At 37.8% G+C, this 13473-nt stretch overlaps 1 long non-coding RNA gene across 1 annotated transcript in view; it reads right to left on the bottom strand.

Annotated features, from left to right (window-relative positions):
* The window catches only part of LOC110267788, a 28451-nt gene extending 16911 nt beyond the window's left edge, over positions 1–11540 (bottom strand). Inside the window, exons 1-2 of the long non-coding RNA XR_002355700.1 lie at positions 11401–11540; positions 10497–10498 (exon numbers count right to left, since the gene is read on the bottom strand). This is a non-coding gene — a long non-coding RNA (uncharacterized LOC110267788). The remainder of the gene's footprint in view (positions 1–10496; positions 10499–11400) is intronic.

Genomic DNA, 13473 nt, shown 5'->3' with positions numbered 1-13473 from the left:
GGAATTTTCGAAAATAATTAAGAATTTTGAAAAAGATTTGATTTTTGAAAAAGATTTTGAAAAAGATAAGATTTTCAAATTAAAAATTTGATTTGACTCATGAGAAACAATTTGATTTTTAAAAATTTTTGAAAAAGTCAACTCAATTTTCGAATTTGATGAGAGGGAAAAGGGAAAGATATTTTTTTTTTTTTTTTGATTTTTGAAATTTTTATGAAAAACATGAAAATTATGCAATGCATGAAATTTTTAGATCAAAACAATGAATGCATGCAAGAATGCTATGAATGTCAAGATGAACACCAAGAACACTATGAATGTCAAGATGAACATCATAGACATATTTTTGAAAAATTTTTAATGCAAAGAAAACATGCAAGACACCAAACTTAGAATTCTTTAATGCTTAGACACTAAGAATTCAAGAATGCATATGATAAACATGAAAAGATACAAAACAAAAAATCATCAAGATCATACAAGAAGACTTACCAAGAACAACTTGAAGATCATGAAGAACACTATGAATGCATGATATTTTCGAAAAATGCTAGATGCATATGCAAGTGACACCAAATTTATAATGTGACTCAAGACTCAAACAAGAAACAGAAAAATATTTTTGAATTTTTTGATTTTAATGTGAATTTAACATAAAAACTAATGAAAACATCCCTAAAAGTAACTAGATCCTACTAAAAACATACTAAAAACAATGCCAAAAAGCGTATAAATTATCCGCTCATCAGGTATACATATGGTTAAGTGAGCTGATAAATTGAATCTTTAATTAACCCAAGCTTCAACCCAACCTATACATTTTTAATGTAATCTTGAAGTTCATACCTAGCTACCCAGAATTCCCTTTTTCAATCCATACTCATGTATCAACTTTGTATTTGATTCTATCATATGTGCATTGATCTTTGAGTTCTAAATTTAACATTGGGGTAATTTTGTCCCCTTATTTATTTATTTATTTATTTTAATTTTTTTTAAATTGAAAGAAATATAGCTTATCAATGCACATAGATTTTTAATTCTTATAGTTTCACATGAGTAGGTGTCCAAATTCCCATTAAATTCTCATGACACATTCCCTTAAGGCTTTCTCCTTCTCATCAACCTTTATTATCCTCTTAACTCTTTTTGTTGAGGGCTTGACTGTGGTTGAAGAAGGCTCTGCCACTAATGCTCTTTTAGTTCCTCTTCTTGCTTATGGTTTAGAAGTAGCTTTCTCTTTTCCTTTCTTGGTGGCCATCCTGAAAGAAGGAAAGAGAAAGTAAATTAAATTCAAAGAGATATACAGTAAGGAAGGAAACGGAAAAGAGGGTGATGGATGCACATTAAGATATACTGACATTATCACATGCTCGCGAGTACATGTGAAAAGCCAACAATGGAAAATAGCTAGTGCATATAAAGACAAGTGACTGCAAGGTGTTTATTGGCATGCCGGCAAAGGGCATGAGTAGCATAGACCAAGCAATACTTTGTAACAAACCATCACGTTTGTATTGACAATTAAATTCAATGAAAACAATAGTAAAGAGAATTTGTGAAAAGCAAGCATTGAATAGTAGAGTAAAGTAATGTAGAAAAGTGCATAATGCTATATGGGCTTTTTCACAAACACATGACATGCATGGTAAATAAGATATAGAAAGTATGAAGGTGAACATGCAAGCAATCCCTTAAAAATAATAATTGTCAAGTAAATTGCAACAATCCACAAGCATATAATGAGGAATAATGACTCAAAAAAATTTCTAATACCATGTAAAAAGGAAAAGAAGAAAAAGGAAAATATGAATAATGAAAAGAAAAATAATATATAAAATGATAGAAAAGAGAAGAAGGAAGAAGAAAATAGAACCTTGGTAATGGAGGTGAGAGAGAGAGAGAGAGAGTGATAGGTGAGATAGAAGGAAGAAGGGAGAAGGAAGAAATAAGGAGGGAAAAGGAAAATTAGGATTTGGAGGAGAGAAAGATAAGATATGTGGCAATTTTAGGTTGAGCTGTGCGGCGCATGCGACGCGGCCGCGTGGGGCACGCGTTCGCGTGGATGCGCTTCAAGTATGGTGACGCGATCGCGTCGGCCACGCGGTCGCGTGACCCATGTTATGCTTCTAGCGCGAGTGCAGCCTCGCACCAGCACAACTCTCTGTTTAAATTAATTTATTTGCCAAAATTGGGACGACGCGATCGCGTGGGTCACGCGATCACGTGAGTGTGCGCCAGAAAATGGATGATGCGGCCGTGTCGCCGACGCGGTCGCGTGATAAGGATTGTGCTTCCAGCACCAATCTAGCATCAATCTCGCATAATATTTCATTGTGCACCCTTTTACGTCGAAAACTCAGGGCACACGGCCGCGTGGGGCACGCGGTCGCGTGGGAGGCCATGATTCCCATGCGACGCGAACGCGTCAGCGATGCGGTCGTGTGGGTTGATTTGTGCTATTGGCACGCCTCCAGCCACGCTCCAGCGTGACTTTCTGTTCATCTTTATTTTTCTTTACTCTCCTTACGACGCGGACGCGTCGCTGATGCGATCGTGTCGCGTAGCGGAAAATTTTTATTTTTTTAAATGGAAATAAAAATATGTAAATGCAGATGCACGAAAGTACTAAGAAAGAGAAGAGTTATTGAATAGGAAAAACTAAAAATAAAGAAAAGAACGATCATACCTTGGTGGGTTGTCTCCCACCTAGCACTTTGCTTTAACGTCCGTAAGTTGGACGCTCCACGAGCTCAATCTTCTGCTATGTAGGGATCTTCCAAGAGGAAGATCTCAAGCTCCTTGTTTCTCTGCATCTTCTCGCCATGGTATAGCTTCAAGCGTTGTCCATTAACCTTAATGAGTTCAGAGCTTGAGGGATGGCTTAGGTGATAAACTCCGTACGGTTCGGCCTTCTCTACTCTGTATGGACCTTCCCATCTTGATCTCAACTTACCTGGCATGAGCCTTAGTCGAGATTTGTAAAGGAGGACTAAATCCCCAGGTTGGAACTCTTTCTTCTTGATGTTTTGGTCATGTACAACCTTCATCTTTTCCTTGTATATTCTGGATTTTTCATAAGCTTCTAGGCGAAGGCTCTCCAGCTCCTGCAGTTACAACTTCCTTTCGGCTCCGGCTTTCTCAATTCCCATGTTGCACTCCTTAACTGATAATCCACAGCTAACAATATATAAAAATATCCATTAGAATTTGGAAATGGACCCATGAAGTCAATGCCCCAAACATAAAAAATTTCACAGAAAAGCATAATTTATTGAGGCATCTCATCTTTCCTGGATATATTGCCAAATTTCTGGCATGGGAGACAAGATTTACAAAACTCAGTAGCATCTCTAAAAAGAGTAGGCCACCAGAATCCACAGTCTAAGATCTTTCTAGCTGTTCTCTGAGGGCCAAAATGTCCTCCACTCTCAGATGAGTGACAGGCCTCTAAAATGGACTGGAATTCTGATTGAGGCACACAACGTCTAATTACTTGATCAGCGCCACATCTCCATAAATATGGGTCATCCCATATATAATATTTAGACTCACTTTTTAGCTTGTCTCTTTGATGCTTAGAAAAATTTGGAGGAAATGTGCGGCTAACTAAATAATTAGCAACAGGTGCATACCAAGGGACTACCTCAGATACTGCTTGCAGGTTATCAAAAGGAAAATTATCATCTATAGGAGTAGAATCATCCTTAATATGCTCAAGGCGACTCAAGTGGTCTGCCACTAAATTCTGATTACCACTCCTATCCTTTATTTCTAAATCAAATTCTTGTAACAGCAGTATCCAACGTATGAGTCTTGGTTTGGATTCCTTTTTAGCTAACAGATACTTTAAAGCTACATGGTCCGAATACACTACTACTCTAGTACCAAGTAAATAAGCTCGGAATTTATCCAGAGCAAAAACAATAGCAAGAAGCTCTTTCTCAGTAGTAGTATAGTTGGACTGGGCATTGTCTAAAGTCTTAGACGCATAAGCAATAACGAAAGGATTCTTACCTTCACGCTGAGCCAGCACTGCTCCTACTGCATGGTTGGAAGCATCGCACATGATTTCAAATGGCTGGCTCCAGTCTGGTCCTCTCACAATTGGAGCTTGTGCCAGAGCAGTCTTCAGCTTATCAAACCCTTGTTTGCAATCCTCACTGAACTCGAACTCAATATCCTTCTGCAGTAATCTGGATAAGGGAAGTGCGAGCTTACTAAAGTCCTTAATAAATCTCCTGTAAAAACCTGCATGGCCAAGGAACGAACAGACTTCCCTCACAGAAGAGGGGTAAGGTAAACTAGAAATAACATTCACCTTTGCTGGGTCTACAGAAATGCCATTATTAGATACCACATGTCCTAATACAATTCCTTGTTTTACCATAAAGTGACATTTTTCGAAATTTAATACAAGGTTTGTATTAACATATCTATCTAATACTCTAGATAATCCATCTAAGCAAAGGCTAAAAGAATCACCATAAACGCTAAAATCGTCCATAAAAACATCCATACAGTTCTCAATAAGATCAGAGAAAAGACTCATCATGCACCTTTGGAAAGTATACTATGTCTGCCAAGCTCCACCCAATTGCCTTCTTATGCTTCCTCAGCACATCAAGTAATTGCTCTTCTTGTTGAGAAGTAAGTTCCCTTGCAATGATAACTGGAAGCCTCTGCTCATCTTCGAAATAGGCATATTTGAGATGTGGAGGGAGGGGTTTCAATTCTAACTTCTGATCATAAGCAGGCTCTAGATTGGCTGGGGCTTGTGAAAATGACAAAGTGCCCTCATTGTCAGTTAAAAGGGTCCCTACACTTGGACCTTTTCCAGTGTGCCTCTCTTCTAACTCTTTCTTGTGAACTTCAGCTACACTTTCATCTATGACATCACACTGGAAGATAGAACGATCTTCTGGGGGGTTGTCAATGACTCCATTTAGATTGAAGATTACTATGCGGCCATCTATTTTTTCTAATTCATTAATTTTGTCTTTATGGATACATAAGTCTTTTAGAAACTTTGCATATTTAGGTACCTGCTGAATAACATCAAAAAGAGGAACAATTACCTCAACTTTTTTGAATATTTATACCATTTTGGGGTCGGGTTCCAGCTGCTTCCTGGGCTTCCTTGCAAGTTCTGGAAATGGAATAGGAGTAGTGTTTTCTGTGGTGTCTGTGCCTTTTGGTGCTTCCTCCTGTGGTTGAGCTATTTCTTCTTCAGCTATGTCCTGTATGTCCTCTTCCTCTTCAACATCTTCTATTTCTACTACCACTTCAGATGAGGTGTATTCTGGTGGGCTTGGTTCCTCCTGATTCCTCTCCTGCAGTGTAGTTCCAGACCTTAGGGTGATGGCATTAATGCCTCCCTTTGGATTGGATAATGGTTGAGAGGGGATTCCAGTGGAGCTTGAAGGTTGGTTACTGGAATTTTGCGTTGATCCAATCTGTGACATAAGAGCTTGCAAAGTAGAGGTGAGACCATTCAGACTGGCATTAATACTATTCATGATGTTATTTTCCATGGTCTGTTGTCTTCGCTCAAAAGATTGTAGTAGCTCTTCATTAGGAGATAAAGAAGAATGAGTAAATTGAGAGGTCTGCTATTGATTGTTCTGTGGTCCTTGGTTTTGCCTCAGGTGAGGTGCTCTGTAAGGTTGATTCTGCTGCCTGTTGTTGTTATTATTCCACCTCTGATTTCCCTGATTATCTCGGCCTCCTCTGTTATTGTTGTCCCTCCAATTCTGGTTAGAATTGTCCTGCCATCCATGGTTATTATTTTCACTTTGATTGTACCCTTGGTTGGGGCGGTCATAGAAGTTATGAGTGGATGCTACCATGTTGTCTTCTTGTTGGATCTGCGGGCATTCATCAGTATAATGGCTATAATCAGCACAGATTCCACAAATTCTTTGCGGGACTAATTGTTGGTTTTGCTGTGGCGAAGGAGGTTGAGCTTGCTGAGCTTGTTGTTGATTCAATTGCATCTGCTTCAGCAAGTTGGTCATCTCACATATACTCTGAGCTAGAGCAGCAGTCTCTCTGCTAGAGAATACTTCTGCAACGGTTTTTGAACGACCTTGCTTTTGTCTGTGGTTCCTAGTAGATTCAGCTAAATCACTGATCAATTGCCAAGCCTCATCAGTGGTCTTGTACTTCTTCATAGACCCATTGCTAGCACTTTCCAATGTGGTCTTATCTTGGGGCCTCATGCCCTGTGTGATATAGCTAAGTAACACTATCTTGTCAATCATGTGGTGGAGGCATGCTTCTAGAAGATTATTGAAGCGCTCCCAGTATTCAAAGAGAGTCTCATTGTCATCCTGAACAATTGTGGAAATATCCTTCCTCAGTTTATCAGTAACTTCAGATGAAAAGAATTTCTCCAAAAACTCCTTTCTGAGTGTATCCCAGTTGGATACATTTGCTAGAGGTTGAGTGTAGTACCACTCTCTTGCTTTTCCCTCAAGAGAAAACGGGAAAGCTTTCAGCAAAATTGAAGTTTCATCAGTACCATCACGCTTGACAGTAGAACAGGCTGCCTGGAAATCTCTCAAGTGCTTGATAGGCTCTTGAGCAGGTAGGCCATGAAACTTGGGCATCAAATTTAGCAGTGCGGACTTTATTTCAAAATCTGTAGCTACCGCTGGATGATGCGCTTGAAACGGTTGCATTGTAAAATCAAGGGCTCCTTCCTCCTGGATGGTAACTCTCCTAGCTGCCATGTCTTCTGCACGTAAAACAACCGAATCAGTAGAACGGGGGCTGGTTTCTTCCTCAAGTTCACGTTCAGATCCGCTCTCAGAGCAGACTAACCGACGCTGTTGTCGCCTTATTCGTGAAATAGTCCTTTCAATTTCAGGATCGAATATTAACAAGCGCGGATCAGGAAGTGAACGCGTCATTTGACGAAAGAAACATGCAGCTCATAGTAGCAAAATAAAATAAAATGCAAATAAATAAATTCTAATTAATAACTTTAGCACTCTATTGCAACTCCCCGGCAACGGCGCCAAAAATTGATGAGACACAGAAGTTGGTGAATTAAAAATTATTAAAATAGTTACGTTGCAAGTATAGTTCTTAACTCACCGAAAATCTGCCTATCAATTTAGAAATATGTCACAGAGAGTTTAAATTAAAAATTACTGGGAGTTGGAGTCCCAGGTCGTCTCCCAACGAGTTGCAGAAAAGTGTGCTATTTTATTAATCAGATGTTCCAAAAGGTTGAGTTGAGTAGATAGAAAATTAAATTGAGAAAATTTAAATAATATGAATAAAAGCCTTGACTGGGAGTTGATTAGTTGGAATCTCTATTATTAAGATCTGTTCACGAGTTGCAACCCACTTAGTTCAAAGGGATTGGTGTTAGTGACTGGATAGCAATCCAACGGTTAACCCAATTACAAATTCTCTTTCAATCCTTCCAACTCAAGAGTTCCTTTCAATCAACTCCCCATCAAGTGAAGAAACTACTCGCTCATTGTAAATAATAAATCCATAACATATGAAAGAGAATTAAAAGAAGACATGATTATTGGAATGGAAAATAAATTAAAATGGAAGAATTAATCCTTGTATTAAATAGTCATGAAAGTATTCAAATGACAAAATTGAACAAAGCAAAGAACATGGAAGAATAAAACCAAGTTAAGAGAACGAACTAGAATGACGAAGTCTTGATGAGGAAATAACTCTTCTCAATGTTCCAATGCTAAGACCAATTAAAAATTAAAATTCTAAAACCTAGAGAGAAAAACCTAAAGGAGTAAAACTAGATCTAAAACTGAAAACTGCGTAGAATGAATTTTGTCTTTTGTTTCTGCATATTCTCTGGCTCTAGTCTGCTGTTCCGGGCCGAAAACTGGGTCGAAATAAGGTCCAAAATCGCCCCCAGCGAATTCTGCAGATTATGCAGATCGCACATGTCACGCGATCGCGTCATCCATGCGGACGCGTCATTCGCGCTTTTCTTTGCCACGTGTTCGCGTCGTCCACGCTACCGCGTCGCTTGAGCTTTTCCAATCTGTGCGGCCGTGTGAGCCATGCGGCCGCGTCACTGCAATTTGCTCTCCTTCGCGCGGTCGCGTGAGCCATGCGACCGCGTCACTTCTCGCTGGTTATCTCCTCAAATTCTTGTGTTTCTTCCATTTTTGCTAGCTTCCTTTCCAATCTCCAACTCATTCATGCCCTATAAAGTCTGAAACACTCAACACACAGATCACGGCATTGAATGGAATAAAGGAGAATTAAAAATACAAAATTAAAGTCTCTAGGAAGCAGTTTTCAAACATGTTATAAATTCAGGAAGGAATTATAATTTCATGTTAATTTAATGATATAAGTAGGTAAGGATCAGGATAAAACCACACAATTAAACATAATATAAACCATAAAATAGTGGTTTATCAGCTATCATGATCCATAATATCATGATTGGAGAGGAAGTAGAAGTTCATGAGATCATATCCCTAGAACTCTACAAGGTGGCGGACAAGCCCTCCACTTTGGCAAGGTTAGCCTTCCCTCATCTCATCTGTCACCTATGCAATTCAGCTAGAGTTGCCATAGAGGAAGACACCCTCATTGAAGAGGACAAGCCCATCCCTATGCTTTATGTTTTATCTATGTTTGTGTCTTTATTACATGATCATTAGTGTTTAGTGTCTATGCCTTAAAGTTATGAATGTCCTATGATTCCTTCACCTTTCTTAAATGAAAAATATTTTTAATTGCAAAAGAACAAGAAGTTCATGGTTTCGAATTTTATCTTGAAGTTAGCTTAATTATTTTGATGTGGTGGCAATACTTTTTGTTTTCTGAATGAATGCTTGAACAGTGCATATTTTTTATATTGTTGTTTATGAATGTTAAAATTGTTGGCTCTTGAAAGAATAATGAAAAAGGAGAAATGTTATTGATGATCTGAAAAATCATAAAATTGATTCTTGAAGCAAGAAAAAGCAGTGAAAAACAAAGCTTGCGAAAAAAAAAAGAGAGAAAGAAAAAAAAAGCAAGCAGATGAAGCCAATAGCCCTTTAAACCAAAAGGCAAGGGTAAAAAGGATCCAAGGCTTTGAGCATTAATGGATAAGAGGGCCCAAAGGAATAAAATCCTGGCCTAAGTAGCTAAACCAAGTTGTCCCTAACCATGTGCTTGTGGCGTGAAGGTGTCAAGTGAAAAGCTTGAGACTGAGCGGTTAAAGTCGTGGTCCAAAGCAAAAAAAGAGTGTGCTTAAGAGCTCTGGACACCTCTAACTGGGGACTTTAGCAAAGCTGAGTCACAATCTGAAAAGGTTCACCCAGTTACGTGTCTGTGGCATTTATGTATCCGGTGGTAATACTGAAAAACAAAATGCTTAGGGCCACGGCCAAGACTCAATAAGTAGATGTGTTCAAGAATCAACATACTGAACTAGGAGAATCAATAACACTATCTGAATTCTGAGTTCCTATAGATGCCAATCATTCTGAACTTCAAGGGATAAAGTAAGATGCCAAAACTGTTCAGAGGCAAAAAGCTACAAGTCCCGCTCATCTAATTGAGACTAATCTTCATTGATATTTTTTGAAATTCATTGTATATTCTCTTCTTTTTATCCTATCTTATTTTTAGTTGCTTGGGGACAAGCAACAATTTAAGTTTGGTGTTGTGATGAGCGGATAATTTATACCCTTTTGGCATTATTTTTACATAGTTTTTAGTATGTTTTAGTTAATTTTTATCATGTTTTTATTAATTTTTATTCAAAAATCACATTTCTATACTTTACTATAAGTTTGTGTTTTTTTCTATGATTTTAGGTATTTTCTGGCTGAAATTGAGGGACCTGAGCAAAATCTGATTCAGAGGCTGAAAAATGATTACAGATGCTATTGGATTCTGACCTTCCTAGACTCGAAGTAGATTTTCTAGAGCTACAGAAGCCCAATTGACGCGATCTTAATTGCGTTGGAAAGTAGACATCCTGGGCTTTTCAGAAATATATAATAGTTCATACTTTGTCTGAGATTTGATGGCCCAAACTGGCATTCAAAGTCAGCCATAAAATTCTGGCGTAAAACGTCCAAAACTGGCACCAAAATTGGAGTTAAACGCCGAAACTGGCACCAAAGCTGGCGCTTAACTCCAGGAACAGCCTAAGCATGAAAAAGCTTCAATGCTCAGCCCAAGCACACACCAAGTGGGCCCCGAAGGTGGATTTCTACACTATCTGCATTTAGTTACTCATTTTCTGTAAACCCTAGTAACTAGTTTAGTATAAAAATGACTTTTAGAGACTTATTTATCTATCTTGGGATCACTTTTGATCTTGAGAACCATATAGACTATTGTACACATTTGGAGGCTGGCCTCACGGCCATGCCTAGACCTCTTTCACTTATGTATTTTCTATGGTGGAGTTTTTACACCCCATAGATTAAGGTGTAGAACTCTGCTGTTCTTCATGAATTAATGCAAGTACTATTGTTTTTCCTTCAATTCACGCCTACTTCTTCTCCAAGATATACTCTTGTTCTTAATTCAGTTAAGTCAGAATGAAGGGGTGACCTGTGACAATCACCCACTATCTTCGTTACTCGCTTCGCCAAGATCCGCGTGCTTGACAACCACAAGCGGTCTACATGATGTTCAACGTAGTCATTGGACGACAGCCGGAGTATATTTTCTTGGGTCTCTAATCAACGATTCACATCGTCTCTCCTGATAACAAAGCATCTAAATCTGAGATTAGAACCTTCGTGGTATAGGCTAGAACCATTAGCAGCATTCCTGAGATCCGGAAAGTCTAAACTTTGTATGTGGTATTCCGAGTAGGATCTGGGAAGGGATGACTGTGATGAGCTTCAAACTTGCGAATGTTGGGTGCAGTGACAGTGTGCAAAAGGACAATGGTCCTATTCCGACACTTGCGGGAACCGACAGATGATTAGCTGTGCGATAGCTGTACATGGTATTTTTCATCCGAGACGAGAAATCCAACAGTTGATTAGCCGTACAGAGATAGTACATGGATTTATTTTCATCCGAGAGGATCATACAGCTTTCCATGGAAGGAGGTAACGCATGGTTGGAAGAAGGAAATAGGAAAGCAGAGGTTCAGAAGCAACAAAGCATCTCCATACGCTTATCTAAAATTCCCACCAGTGAATTACATAAGTAACTTTATTTTATTTTATGTTTTGTTTATATTTTAATTATCAAAACCTCATAACCAATTTTATCTGCCTGACTGAGATTTACAAGAATGACCGTAGCTTGCTTCAAGCCGACAATCTCCGTGGGAGCGACCCTTACTCACGTAAGGTTTATTACTTGGACGACCCAGTGCACTTGCTGGTTAGTTGCATCGGAGTTGTGAAAAGTGTGAATCACAATTTCGTGCACCACTGAGACGAAGGTAATCTAGTATATCATTGGTACACAACAATACAATTTATGTTGCATTGAGTCTTTTTAAATCAGTTTCTAATCGCCTTTTGTCTCTGATAGACCAATAGGAGAAGTGCAGAAAAAATGCGAATAATCGATCAAAATAACTATATACCCACACTGGTGGTTCGAAAAGCTTCGCACGGCAGATGGAAGAAGAGGTACTTTGCTTTTTTATTCACTCTTTGGACTATCTCTATTACTTAATTTTCCTTGATTTTGTGGAATACGGTAATGGTAAAAACTTTGTTGTTACAGTTGGAACAACAAGGGAGGAGAGTCAGTAGAGGAGAGTTATAAATCACAGTGCACAAAAAAAAAAGATGACTCCTATATCAATGATGAAACAAGAGTAATTGGTGTAAGTACTACTTGTTATAATTTATCAATAAAATTATTATCTCAAATAGGATAATAGTTTACTTCTATATGAAATGATATATGATCTTTTCTTAATTTTATTGTGACATTTATAAAATGATTTGATCGACAAATATTCAAATTTGATTATGTGTAATTTTTAGATTTCATATATTTTTGACACCATGTTGATTATAATTTATATAAGCTTTATTGATAGAAAAAAAAAATGCAATTCTAAATTTCCAACGCAGTTGACACTTTTGCTCTTTTTAAGCCTTTGATAGTCTTTCTCGATGTAAGAAATTTGAGCTTTTTTTCTTGGTTTTAGGATTTCTTTTGGTTAAATTGCTATTACTTATTGAATCATTATTTCAAATCTATGGTTAAAGGAAGATTGAATGCCAAGGTTTTGGTAGGGGCTGTTGACACTTAAAGGGTGAATGCTAAGATATGGTAGGGTCTTGTGGGGAAGGAGATGTTGCTGTTGTCTAATTATCTTAGAATTCATTTAGTTTATTCAGCAAATTATGCTCTTTCTCATTTGTTTTCGGGCTTATTTAATTATACATGTCATGAGATTTATTGTTTGTGTTATTTCTAAACCTAGATGAATGGATAATAGTTAACGAAGATCACAGCAAATTTGGACAGAGGATGTTATTTTTGGTGTGCAGATTAAGTAATCTCAGGAGTAATTCGAGTGCATCATGATATACTTATGGTTGAATTTCATCTATGATTTCATTGATTTGTGGATTACAGGTCCTTAGTTATTACTACAATTATATATATGCTACCTAGGACAGTTGTTAGTTAAGCATTAAAAAGACATGTCCTACATTGCATGAGATTTCAATCCTTAAGTAGAGTTTCACATTTCTTTGGAAAATTCTTTATTTGTTAGGTTCGAAATAATTCAGTTTCACTTATCCCTTATTTCTTTTTATACTGGTTGGCATTCCATGAAACAGATGTTCTATTTTAGTTGTTTTATATAAATAACTTTTGAGACCAATTTTTTCATTCATATTTGTGTGTTTTTTTAATGTGATGTAAGTGATACAGTTAATCGTCCTGTTTGGCGTGTTCTTGATATGAGATGGACCCATCAAGAAAATGATGGTATTTGCTAATTTGTGTCTGTAGGAAAGAATTGAGGAGATTGAGCAACAGGATGAGTCTTCTAAAATATTGTCTCAAAATGATTTCATTGCTCAAGTTTTTGAAAAAGAGAAACCGGGTAGAGTACGTGGTGTGGGTTTCGGACCGACTCCTAGTCAACCCTTCGGTCCGAATTCACTTGTGCCGGGCAACAGAGTCCAAGTAAAAGAGATCCAGAGGAAGCTGCTTGAACTGTCAACAGAGCTAGAAGGCGAGAAGTTAAAGAGGAAAGTGATGGAGGATGAGGCAGCAGGAGAGAAGAAAAAGAGGCAGGCGATGGAGAGTGCTCTGATTTATCTATTTCAACGACAGGGTGAGGAGCTGCAACTAGACATCGCTGCAGGGATGAGTTTTGTGGAATGATAAAGTGAAATATAATGTATTAGGATTGGAGATATTTTGGATTGATTAAAACATTATTTTGAATTAGACTATGCAACTCTTTGCAAGAGATTTGTTTTCTTCATATTTTCATGAATATATTATTTTGTTTTGCAGATAATCTTA

Source organism: Arachis ipaensis, chromosome B10, assembly GCF_000816755.2.
Source record: "Arachis ipaensis cultivar K30076 chromosome B10, Araip1.1, whole genome shotgun sequence".
NCBI classification, from domain to species: domain Eukaryota; kingdom Viridiplantae; phylum Streptophyta; class Magnoliopsida; order Fabales; family Fabaceae; genus Arachis; species Arachis ipaensis.
The sequence above is the reverse complement of the archived record's forward strand: the minus strand, read 5'-3'. Positions and strand labels throughout refer to the sequence as shown.